Genomic DNA, 14188 nt, shown 5'->3' with positions numbered 1-14188 from the left:
AAGCATCTGCTGAAATTCTTATTCTTTTCACAGGATCAAAGAATTTTAGCACTGGTTGCTCTGTAATGATCTGTTTCAAGTTTTGCCAACTTTCTTCTTGTTCATGTGACCACATCCACTCGTTATCTTTGTCCAACAACCATCTAAGAGAGGCTGTTCGTTCAGAGAGTTGAGAAATAAACTTTCCTAAGTAATCATTCCTAGGAATCTTCTGACATCATCTTTGTTGTTAGGACGTTCCATGTTCACTATGGCTGATATTTTTCTTGGGTCTGGTTTTACACCTTGATCCGAGACCACGTAGCCAATAAATGTAAGTGTATTCACGCCAAATTCACATTTGTCCTTGTTTAGCTTTAGATTCACTTTCTTGACAAGTTCCATTACTTGATGCAAAAAGAGGAATTGTTTTGAAAACCCCACAAATTGGCGCAAAAAAATGCTGCCTATGGAAACAATTGACCCGATTGGATATCACCCCTCATCCAAAATTATAAACACAAACTAAAGCAGAGTAGGGTCAATTAATCCCTTTGGCGCATAGGAAAGGGCAATGAGGATTGTAATAATAAAGTCACTTTCCTATATAGAAAAGTGAGTTTTCTTTGTGTACCCCCACTCACACTGTTAAGGAGTGGGTTACATACATCAAGGTATCTTTGTTCTTCTAAATGTAAAGATACTACAATCCTTGCAATCTTGATTCTTAAAGGATAGATTTGGGTATCGTACCCCAACTCACACGACACTAGAAGTGTAGATTCCTATCAAGGTTTCTTTTCACTGTTCACAGATGTGGTTCCTGATGTATATTCATAGTGATAATGAATATAGTATCTTAAAACATAAAGCTATGCCTCTAAATACACTTTTACCATGGAGCCGCTGTGGCCGCTAGACTTAATACACACGCTACGCACTATTTGCGACAGAGTCCCGTACCGTGTACGGACTTAGCGTACAAACGCTGCGCTGGGGGTACAAAGTACACACAGCGCGCGCACACACTTTTGATAAACTTTAAACCTTATTCTTAATGCAATGCAATGATATTATTACACTCTAAACCTTGTGCCGCAAAGCACTGCAATGATGTTACACCTTAAACCTTACACAGCGCTGACGGTATTAAGTACCCGCAGTGCGTACACACCTTATCAATACACTCTTAAACCTTATACAGTAAAATACACTTTAAACCCTAGCAGGGAAAGGAGGACACAACACCGATTTGTAGTTAACCGCTGGGTTCTAACACCACAGTGGATTATTTGAAAGGGGATAACAATACAAATTATACACTACAAGGCTAACAAGATAAATCTACAACATTATTAGGATATTAGGATTACTGAATGGATAAGATCTTGGTTGAAGGATAGAATACAGAGAGTTGTGGTAAATGGAGTGCATTCACAGGAGGGAAATGTTACCAGTGGAGTACCCCAGGGATCTGTACTTGGACCAGTGCTTTTTAATATCTTTATTGGTGACATTGCAAATGGCATTAAAGGGAAAGCATGCCTTTTTGCAGATGACACAAAGGTATGCAACAGGGTAGACACCACCAGGTGGGGTAAAACAAATGATTGAGGATCTAGGTAAACTAGAGGAATGGTCAAGAGTCTGGCAATTACAGTTTAATGCCAAAAAATGCAAAATCATGCACTTGGGTCTCAAAAATCCTAAAGCTAAATATAGTATTAATGGCACTATACTGGAAACTACTGAGGAGGAAAGGGATCTAGGAGTCACTATTTCAGATGACTTAAAGGCAGGTAAACAATGTAACAAGGCAATGAGGAAGGCTAGTCTGATGCTTGGCTGCATTGGGAGAGGAATCAGCAGCAGAAAGAAGTAATAATGCCACTGTATAGGTCATTGGTACGGCCTCATCTAGAATACTGTATTCAGTTCTGGAGGCCATATCTTCAAAAGGATATTAATACATTAGAAACTGTACAAAGGAGGGCAACTAAAATGGTGCATGGCCTACATAAGAAAACATACCCAGAAAGACTAAGAAATCTCAATATGTATAGTTTGGAACCAGGGCCGGTTCTTGGGCGCTGTGCGCCCCGGGCGACAATAGGGGGCGTGGCTACGTACAGGGGGCGTGGTCATTTATGCCCCCTGTACAGACTGAAATGATGTGCGGTGCGCGATGATGTCATCGCGCACCGCACAGTAAAGGACCTCTCCACGAAGGGAAACTAGATGCGTACGCGTCTAGTTTCTCTTCACAGCGGCAGCGGGGGGCAACGGGCAGCGGGGGGCACAGCAGCAGCGGATCTTGCCCTGGTGCGGCACCCTCCGGATGGCGCCCTGCGCCCTCTGGAAGGCGGCGCCCCGGGCAAAAGTCCTGCTTGCCCGTGGCAAGATCCGCTACTGTTTGGAGCAGAGAAGGGAAAGGGGGGACATGATAGAAACTTTCAAATATATCAAGGGTTTTAACAAAGTCCAGGAGGGAAACATTCTCCAAATGAAGAGAAGCAATAGGACACGGGGACATGCACTGAGGCTGGAGAGGGGGAGGTTCAGGGGAAATTGGCAGAAAAATGATTTCACAGAAAGGGTAGTGGACAAGTGGAATAGCCTCCCATCAGAGGTGGTAGAGGCTAAGACAGTAGAGCAATTTAAACATGCATGGGATAGACATAAGGATATCCTTACAAATAAATAAGGATCAAATAAGGTTAGAGATAAAAATAATGTAAAAAAAAAAAAGGGGGGCAGACTAGATGGGCCAAGTGGTTCTTATCTGCCGACAAATTCTATGTTTCTATGTAACAGAATAATGGCTACAGTCGATGTACATACGTGAGAATATTCGCTTGCGCAACCTGGACCAGTCCTCCGCTCATCAGGTAGATAGCGTTCAGAGTCTTCTGACCGGCCAGGCAACAACAGGCTTTTTATACACAACTTCCATAAACAATACAATGGTTACTGTAATCCCTTTGTTCATTGGACACAGAGATGCATCTTTACATTACAGGAGAGGTCATAGGTTGATTTGAAAAGGTGGGCGATGTCTTTCCCAACTGCTCTTGTGGGTGGTCTCCTTTGGATTCCCGCCGCATACATAATATACAGTAAGTACAGTTTATATCTATATTCTACTTCTGCACATAACTATACGCAGGAACATGCGATCTTCCTCTAACCAACACCGGAATGTTACCCTTAAAATACCCTACAGCTGGATACTAGACATCACCTTATAACCTTAGTCTGTCCCTTCCTATCATGCAAAGGTGAATCCCTTAGTCCTGGAATCATTTAAACTGTTTATACTTGCTGATGTGGTGCAGGGGGGCTATGTGTACAATGTGCACTATTTGGGTTAAATATGTAATGTTCTGATAACCCTCTATGCGCTCACAAACTCCGCCGTAAATACCCATACCACGCGCAGGATCGCGGGAGCGATCATACGCAAATTGCGGATATGTGCATGCACGGCGGAACAAGTGCACGTGCAGCGGGCATGTGTGTGTGGTTAGTACATGATGTATGCATTACAATATTTTTCGACTTTGACAGTCCACCCTTTGGCAGTCAACAATAACTGCCACTATCTAAACATTAAACAGAAAAATATACAATACAATATCTACAGATGATTGGATGGTAGGAGGAGAGGTGTAGGTGGGAAATGTATGACCTAGTGAGATAGTAAAAGCATGTATGTATGAATCCATGTCTGAGGGGCATGTATCATCGTGCCATATATGTTCTAGATAAGCTTCGAGGTATTGCGAAGTATACATTAAATCCTTCTTATCCCGTATTAAGGGTCTGTAAGTGGGCCAACAAACACTACCGAGCTCTTTTCGGCTTCTTGTTCCAACAAATGGGGTGCACATTTAGTTGATGATACATGGAGGGGGAACATATGTGAGTGCTAATATATGTGGATATCACCTGTCGACTATGTGTGCCACTAACTGAAGGTTGTAGAGTTGAAGATTAGACACATATCAAAAATACATTCACATAACATTTGCGTAATCATTCTTAGGTGTAGTTGATGTCTTTTCCGGATTGGTGTATCTGGGCAAAGGGGGAGACAAAGGAAAAATGGGTGAAAGAAACGGGTCGTGGAATTCATTTACAATCCTTATAACAACATTGTCTCTATGGATGGGTCGTAAATTAAATCTGCTGCTGTAACAATGCCCCCGCTCCTTAGACTCATCAATTTTGTGCCATGCTTGCGCCGCGTTAAAATTCGAACACACCTAAATATCAAGCCAATAATTATGACGACTCCCAGGATACAAAGGAGAAACTTTCCTACACTCATAATAACATTTTTGAGCCCATTCTCCTAAACCTGAGAACCAATTGCGTGGGTTCAACCATGAGACCCAGCCGGTCAGTTCATTACTCACAGCTGTCAGGGTAAGGTTGTGTCTCCTTCGGAACTCCCACTTCAACTGCAAGATATCGTCCATCTTTTGATCGATAATCTCCGTGGGGTCGTCAGTGCTGTTTGTAATATACGTGCAGCACTTCACACCATATTGAGTTGCCAAAGTGACACAGTACTCACCCGTCACGGCTGTGATATAATTGAGGACCATCCTGTGCTGGATCAGTTCCATTTTGTAAGCTTGCAACTCCCTACCCGTATACCTGAAGGTGTCGTCATACATCTCAGTGATATTATCTATCAGGTCCGCTAGCGCATGGATGTACCTATAATTTATAATTCCTCTGGCAGTACGGGTGATGTCTAATGCGAGAAGGAATTGAATCCCGGTGGATTCATGGATCAAATCAGAGGCTACGTGCTCTGTCCTATCTATGAGGTGTCTCTAAACGATGTGTTCATAATGAGTATGAGTGTAAGGAGCCTGAGCACTGCGGTGAACATCTTTCATCTTATCATGGGTTATGGTCATGACCTCTGGCAACGTAACACAATCCCTCTGAGTTTGGGGCAAGCCACTTATACGCCTTCCTCCCACATATGAAATAGGCATCATCGGGGAGAACATATGGGACAGAATATGACATTACCATATTACAAACTTTCAAAGTGAAAAACCCTATCCCTTGTTCTCTCATCTGTTCAGTACAAGTATCAGGCTGTATGATATGCGCACAGTACCCTGGTGATACTTCTCCAACCCGCATGGTCTTACTTCCTTGAGTATACCTATACCGAAAATACCTTCCACTGTTGGCTATTTGGCGTATAAGTTCAGAGTCTACGGGTATCCTATCACCTCTGTGCGAAAATGCCATGGTTTGGTTATTCCATGTCACCTCCCAATTTCCTGGTTTTCGGGAATTGGAAATGTTGAAACACACTAAGGATCTATCTACATGATACTGGTGGAGCTTCAAAATAGGGGGCCTAGAAATATTAAATTTCTTGTCCACCGGTCTCCCACCCCGTAATTCGAGTACCTCATCTATTGCTAAAGGGTACGGTACTAATCCTGACTTGCTCTGACCTTGAGGTACTTGTGAGCACACCCAGCATTCTGTCTGGTTTAAGACCTTACCCACTAGTGAGTGATAATCACTCAATGGATGACGGTCCATGTTGATATTAAGGCTGGACTGACATCTCTGGATGCACCCATCCTCAACTATGTTCTCACAATTTTTACAAATGCAATTTTCCTCAGCCAATAACCCTTCACAGTGCCTCCTAGTTTCCTGACTACCAGATCGTTTTCTGATACTCGCCTTTGCTCGATTGATGTGTTGCTCTTGGAATTCTACAAATCCGTCCTTGCCATCAGAACCCATTCCAGATCCTTTCTCGACCTCTCTGGTACTCTCACCGAAACAGACTGTTCTGGTCAACAACAGGGTTAACAGGAAAACCCGGAACGCAGTCTCTTGGGGTAAGTCCATCTTGTTAAGGGGAGAGAAAGGGAACAAGAAGGGGGAGGAAAGGAGGGTAATGGGAGATGGAGAAAATAAAAAAAAAGGAAAAAGAAAACTGGTGCGACAACCGCCTCTGGTCTTGTTGTAATCCGCGCTCAGGTGCCGTGACAACAGTCCTGCCTCTCAGCCTTCCCGGAACAGACACTCCAGTGATACGATGTTCTCTACACTCTGCTCTTTGTCACGGGTTCTCTCTGGGTCAGCAACCTTCTTACAGTGGGACGAGTGGACCCAAGTCTCTCTTTCGGCAACCTTTAATGCTGTCGTGCTGGTTAGTAAGACTTGGTACGGTCCTTCCCACCTGTCAATGAGGCAACCTGAGCGTAGAAAATTTCGAATCATTACATAATCCCCAGGTTCAATGTCATGACAATTACTATTCGGTAGGTCAGGAATCACCAGCTTTAGATTTTTGTTTTGATTCCTCAGCTGCTGGCTCATCTTAACCAAATATTTTACAGTCACTTCGTTATTGCATTTCAAATCATCCTGGGGGTCAATCATTAGATGGGGTTGTCGACCAAAAAGAATCTCAAAGGGTGATAGGTTAAGTGGGGACCTGGGAGTGGTTCTGGTGGCAAAGCTTCTGGCCACAACAATCCAGTTTCAGCCATCACTTTGCTCAGCTTGTTCTTAATAGTGCTGTTTACTCTCTCCACCTTCGCACTCGCCTGTGGGCGGTACGGAGTATGCAGCTTGCTATTAATTCCCATCAGTTTACACATAACCTGAAAGACTTCACCTGTAAAATGGGTACCCCTATCGCTTTCAATTATTCTAGGGATACCATATCTACACACAAATTCCTGCACAATTTTCTTTGCAATTTTTGCAATTTGTGGCAGCAGGGAACGCTACTACCCAATTGGAAAACACATCAATACAGACTAACACATATTTTAAATTCCTGCAGGGTGGTAACTGTATGAAATCAATCTGTATTACCTGGAAAGGGCCGTCTGTCAGCGGGATATGGGATGGTTCTGTTGGTATTGACTTTCCAATATTCTTCCTCAAGCAAATAAGACATGTCATTGCTCTCTTACCCGCATGAGAAGAGAATCCTGGCGCACACCAGTAGGCTCTCACCAGCTTACACATACCCTCTTTACCCAGATGAGTCAGACCATGTGCCACCTCAGCTAAGCTTGGAAGATATGCTCTGGGGGCTACTGGCTTACCCTGTCCATTAGTCCAGAGTCCTGAGGACTCCTGGCCATATCCCTTTGACCTCCAGACTGCCTTTTCCTGTGGAGAACACAAATTTTGCATTTCACTTAATTTTTGTGTGTTGACGGTGTTGAATATCATCAGTGATGTGATATCTGTTTGTATGGGGGTGCTGGCTGCTGATTTAGCAGCTTCGTCTGCCCGGCTGTTACCAAGTGACACTGGGCCTTGACTGTAAGTGTGGGTTTTGCACTTGATAACAGCCACTCTGTCTGGTTCTTGTATCGCTGTTAGAAGCCTTTTTATGTGGGATGCATGCGCTACAGGTGTGCCAGCTGCCGTCATGAAATTTCTGAGGCGCCATAGGGCCCCGAAATCATGCACTACTCCAAAGGCATACCTAGAATCTGTATATATATTGGCTGACTTTCCCTTGGCCAAGTCACACGCTCTGGTTAGACCGACCAGCTCAGCAATTTGTGCTGAGTGCGGTGGGCCCAGGGGCTCAGCTTCTATGATACCTCTGTCATCTACGACTGCGTATCCAGTACACAAGTCTCCCGAGTCCATCTGTCTGTGGCAACTACCATCAGTGTAAAAAGTAAAATCTACGCCTTCCAGTGGGTTGTCACTAATGTCGAGTCTTGCAGTGAAAGTCTGGTTCAGATATTCCATACAATCATGTGTGTCAGTGTATGTACTAAATCCTCCACCATCATTCTCATCCTCCACCCTTTGTGCCTGTCCAGGCACACCTGGCAGATAAGTTGCAGGATTTAGTGCGCTGCATCTCCTTATGGTGATGTTTACAGGGGCCATTAGTGCTAATTCCCACCTTGTAAACCGTGCAGATGAGACATGTCTGGTTTGGGCCGAGTTCAGTAAGGCTGACACTGCATGAGGTGTATGGATGGTCAGGTTGTGTCCTAACACTACGTCTTCGCTTTTACTCACTAGCAAAGCTATCGCTGCAACACTTCGCAAGCATGTGGGGAGAGACCGCGCTACGGTGTCCAACTGTGCACTGTAGTAAGCTACCGGCCTGCTGGCATCACCATGTCTCTGGGTTAGGACACCTGCTGCACACCCAGCACTTTCCGTACCGAACAACTCAAAGGGTTTTCCATAATCTGGCATGCCTAATGCAGGGGCCTGTGATAAGCACTGTTTAAGTCTCTCAAATGCCAGTTCGGACTCATCTGTGTGAGAGATCCGATCTGGTTTGTTCGAGGAGACCATTTCCTGCAAAATGGTGTCAATGAAACCTTGGGGTAGGCGAGTCCAGGTGTACTGTACTCCCCTGTATGCAGAGGGACTGAAAAGAAAGCAGTACAGAGGTCAATGACAGTGAAAAATTTTGCAGTAGGGGGAATTTGCATGAGAATGACAGCTGGATTTGGCACTACGGGGAATTGGCTCTCAACTATCTTGTTTATCCCCCTTAGATCCTGCACTAGCCTGTAACCCCTCCCCCCACTCTTTTTCACAGGTAAGATGGGACTATTGGCAGTGCTGGACGTCCTAACTAGGATGCCCTGTTGTAGCAAGCGCTCTATGACTGGGTACACTCCTAATTCCACCTCTGGCTTCAGAGGATACTGTGGGATTTTTGGAGCTATCCTACCATCTTTTACTTGCACTACTACAGGAGCTACATTTGCCATCAATCCAGTGTCTTGTCCATCTTTGGTCCAGAGGGATTCCGGTATCTGGGAGATCATTTCCTATACCTTGGATGGACACCTGTCTATAACAGCAGAGTGTGACATTAACCTTTGTGGGGTGTCTAACATATCCTGCACTTCCTGAACGTGATTCTCGGGTATATCCAAGAAGACACCCTCAGGAGTACAATATATGACACACCTCATTTTACACAATAAATCTCTCCCAAGTAGATTAGTCGGAGCCGATGCAGCCAGCAAAAAGGAATGCTTGGTCTGCAAAGGCCCTATCGTAATCTCCGCTGGTCTACTTAAAGGGTAGTGTTGCACTATTCCTGTTACTCCCATTGCTGAAATTGTTTTACCCGTGGTTTTCATACCTACCGTTGAATTTAACACTGACCTGGCCGCCCCTGTATTTACAAGAAAAGGTAGTGATCTACCCGCTACATCAACTGTGACCTCAGGTTCACTACCTAGGCTAGCAATCAACTTCACTGGCTGCAGACTACAGGTGTGGCCTAACCCCTATTGTATATTGTGACCCTCCTGCAGCGCGCTGGCAGCTACAATATGTGAGGGGGGTAGCTGAGAATTTTCAGAGGTCTGCCAGTCCCTCCTAGGTGGGTACCTCCTTGTTTCCCCTGCATGCGGCTCATAACTCCTCCTATGCGATCCCTGATCCCTATTATGTGTGTTATAATGTGGTTCATATCCTGGTCTAGGGGGTCGATATACCCTATGTGTGCCTTTATAATTACAGTTCCGTGCAAAATGTCCTTCCCTCTGGCAGTTATAACATACTACTACATGCGACTTATCATCAGGGGTCTGGGGTTTTGGCTGATGCGGCTTCGTTGTAAGGGCTTTTATACTTACTGTCATCAGCTTATCGCCCTGTGACTCCCTGTGCTTAATGATGTTTCGATCGTGTTCGATAGCGGACTCTCTTAATGCAGCCACCGAGATACCTCTCCAGTTAGGTAGAGAGGTTTGTACCCTGGTTCTTAGTGTGTCTTTTAACCCGTCCATTAATACTGACACAGCTACCTCCCTGTGATGTACATTTTCCTTAATGTCCTCGACCCCAGTGTATCTAGCCATTTCCTGCAGTGCTTGATGGAAATATTCAGATGCCGTTTCACCTTCTTTTTGTCTTATGGAAAAGATTTTATTCCATTTGACAACAGTAGGGAAATATACTCCTACTTGCAGATTGATCTGTCGTACATTCTCCTGAGTGTATTCATCAGTGAGAGTTACTTTTACGTCTAATTTACAATCAGTAATTCATTTTCCGGGGTCAATATTGGAGGGTAAACATGCCCGTAGCACTGTTCGCCAATCTTTGTTTGTGGGTTCGGTGGCATTACCTAATTCTTTAATAAACCTCTGACATGCGGCTAGATCCTTTCTGGGATCGGGAAATTCAGACATAATTGTCCTCAATTCTGTCCGGGACCAAGGACAATGCATAGCAATGTTCCTGATGGGAGTGATTCCCTGAGCGTCAGTCTTCCCATTGGGGACTGCGATCACCCTGACAGGATTTAGTTCAATTACATCATTTTGAGTTGACTCTACAATCTGAGGTGCTATTGTCTCTGCATAATGTACGGTACCGTACTTACCTGTGGACATGACCTCACCTATCCCTCCGCTAGGGGCCTTTACTACTGCTCTTACTGGTTGGGCCGTGCCCACCTGGGTGTCTTGTATGGTGGCTACTAGAGAGAGTGCCGATATCGTGCTGGGCTCATCTTCTTGCTCGCAGTCCTGAGGGAAGTTTAAAATGGGATACAACTTGCACGGGTTAGCATTAGTACATTTATCAACTTTACTCTTATCATTTACCAGTATGCCATTGTCTGTAGCCACTTTCTCCCCTATAATATACGGTGGTGGTGGTGCTGTTGCCATCAGTTTCCTGCTAGGTTTGGAACCGGCTGCGTGAGCTAGTTCCCTCTGCATATCACCCTCTTGCTGCCATAAATTTAAACAGTTTGTGTGTCTGACCCTATGTTTTCGGGATTTTATCAGACATATCCTAATCCTTAGATTCTGCAACACCTCTGGTTCAAAACTGCCTACCTTAGGGAATGGTTCCCTATCTTCCGCAGTCATACGTTCCCATTCATTGCAAAAAACTTCAGTGTGTGATCCATGCTTCTCACACATTATGTACCTCGCTGACCCTTTGGGTCGCGGTTCGTCAACCTGAACCCTGGTTGAACATCCCTTACTTGAGCAACTAGCCCCCATATTTTGCAGGTATTGCCTTCTCAGCCAATTCCCACAAAAAAACAAAATACTCAATATAAGGCAACAGTGAAAGTTCAACGAGTGCTTTCACCCACTCACCGCCCACGTTGGCCAATACTACCAAATACTGTCGTCAGCGAAGGTAGTACCCAACCTAGGGCCCCTATGTAACCTCTATTCACTGGAAGTATATGGGAGTGACTTACCCTTTCCAGTAAATATTGGTTGTTGGAGATTTCCTGAGTGACCAGCGAAAATCCCTTAAAATAAAAAAATTTTTTTTTAACACAAATCACGCTTGCGTATGCTATATCCAGCGCTAATGATCCAGCGATTTTACGCAAAGCTCGTAAAAAGGGTATCACCTTGCGCTAAGTATTGCACTCACGAACGCGCGGTCCAATCGCACAGCATATAGGTAACTGTTACTTATCCGCCGTACGACCTATGGAATCGATTTTTTTCAGGCTGCAAAACCTTAGCCGGAGCGTATCAAAACGGGCCTATATGGGTTCTTCGCTAACCCCCTGGGCTGCGGTATCTAAACAAAAACCTCGCTGACCTTTGGTCTGCTGTACTCTAAACCTTCGCTGACCTTTGGTCTGCGATATCTGCTACCTTGCTCCTTTGTACTTTAATCTATGTTAACGTGAGCAAGCTATTCTCACGCCACCAAGTCTCCACTCACCTGGTGTGGTCTCCTACGGGATCCCGAATTCCCTGCGTCCACAAAACCTTTATTGTTTGCACACTCACGTTCGTTCACTCAAATACACTTTTGTTTTTCTGTACAGAAAATTAACTTTTATTCAGATAAACAGCCTTAGTACCAGAGGTAATACAGTAAAAAAAGGTTTTATTTAAACTAAATCTTGGACACTGAGCAATTTGTGCTATTATCGCGTGGCTACCGTCCCGCGCCTAAACTAAACAATGCTATTGTGTAATTTGTACTTAGCGTCCATACCCTTACGCACGTTGCGTAAACACTCGACCGTGCATATGTCTTCACGTTGCGTACGCAGTCCCGTACTTTGTCCGAGACACGTGTTCAATGACCGTACATCCGCAGTAGTACAAATCCCACACTTCTATCAATGTAAGCGATATTACCTATAATCGTTTACTTAACACAACACAGTATCTTTCTGTATAAACCTGTTTAACTAGGCCAGACTGTATTTGTGTTTTACGTTTTACTTCCTTAATATCTAGTCAATGTTTTAACTAAATAGCAACAAATTTCTCAGCACAGGTCAAAATGAATCTAATAATCAATACTTATGGCAACAATGCGAGCAGGTATACAAAGTACAAAGTACAGGTGTATGCGTATGTTGTGTGCGCATTTGGCGCCAAACAGAAATTCACAGACTTTTAAAATAGCTTTGCGTATTTACCTTACGGATCCCACCAGCATCCCTACAAACCATGCAGAGCAGACGCTTATCTTATCAGCAATTGAGATAGGGTTTACCAGTGTATTCTACGGCCAAGAAAAGGCTTACGTAGGATACCTGTCCGCCCTTTGCTGATAGATAAAGTCTGCTTTCACCTGCTAGGTTGTGGGTATGAGGAAATCCCGGACGATGCCCCTAATTGATAATGAATATATTATCTTAAAACATAAAGCTATACCTCTAAATACACTTTTACCATGGAGCTGCTGCGGCCGCTAGACTTAATACACACGCTACGCACTTCGCACGCTATTTGCGTACAGAGTCCCGTACTGTGTACAGACTTAGCGTACAAACGCAGCGCTGGGGGTACAAAGTACACACAGCGCGCGCGCACTTTTGATAAACTTTAAACCTTATTCTTAATGCAATGCAATGATATTATTACACTCTAAACCTTGTGCCGCAAAGCACTGCAATGATGTTACACCTTAAACCTTACGCAGCGCTGACGATATTAAGTACCCGCAGTGTGTACACACCTTATCAATACACTCTTAAACCTTATACAGTAAAATACGCTTTAAACCCTAGCAGGGAAAGGAGGACACAACACCGATTTGTAGTTAACCGCTGGGTTCTAACACCACAGTGGATTATTTGAAAGGGGGTAACAATACAAATTATACACTACAAGGCTAACAAGATAAATCTACAACAGAATAATGGCTACAGTCAATGTACATATACGTGAGAATATTCGGTTGCGCAACCTGGACCAGTCCTCCGCTCATCAGGTAGATAGCGTTCAGAGTCTTCTGACCGGCCAGGCAACAACAGGCTTTTTATACACAACTTCCATAAACAATACAATGGTTACTGTAATCCCTTTGTTCATTGGACACAGAGATGCATCTTTACATTACAGGAGAGGTCATAGGTTGATTTGAAAAGGTGGGCGATGTCTTTCCCAACTGCTCTTGTGGGTGGTCACTCTGGATTCCCGCTGCATACATAATATACAGTAAATACAGTTTATATCTATATTCTACTTCTGCACATAACTATTCGCAGGAACATGCGATCTTCCTCTAACCAACACCGGAATGTTACCCTTAAAATACCCTACAGCTGGATACTAGACATCACCTTATAACCTTAGTCTGTCCCTTCCTATCATGCAAAGGTGATTCCCTTAGTCCTGGAATCATTTAAACTGTTGATACTTGCTGATGTGGTGCAGGGGGGCTATGTGTACAATGTGCACTATTTGGGTTAAATATGTAATGTTCTGATAACCCTCTATGCGCTCACAAACTCCGCCGTAAATACCCATACCACGCGAAGGATCGCGGGAGCGATCATACGCAAATTGCGGATATGTGCACGCACAGCGGAACAAGTGCACGCGCAGCGGGCATGTGTGTGTGGTTAGTACATGATGTATGCATTACAATATTTTTCGACTTTGACAATAGTCAAGGATAGCCTCATACAAATAAAAAAAATGAAAAGAGAAACGACCAATGTGTAGTATAGCTTCTTTCACATGTGGAATACGTTAATATAGAACAGTTTCCATGTTTCAAACACACCCAGGATGGTTTAAATGTGTATACAGTTATCTCCTTCCTAGGACACTTGGTCTTTCTGTAAAGTAATGTGCGTACACCTAACTCACACAATGGGCAACTGGATAACTCTTATCAAGGTATCTTTCACTCATCAATCAGGCGTATCCCAATTTTATAAGCAAGTCTCCAGCATAAATATATATGCGTA

The sequence above is a fragment of the Pseudophryne corroboree genome, chromosome 5 (assembly GCF_028390025.1).
Source record: "Pseudophryne corroboree isolate aPseCor3 chromosome 5, aPseCor3.hap2, whole genome shotgun sequence".
Taxonomy (NCBI): Eukaryota; Metazoa; Chordata; class Amphibia; order Anura; family Myobatrachidae; genus Pseudophryne; species Pseudophryne corroboree.
This window is presented reverse-complemented; position numbering follows the sequence as displayed.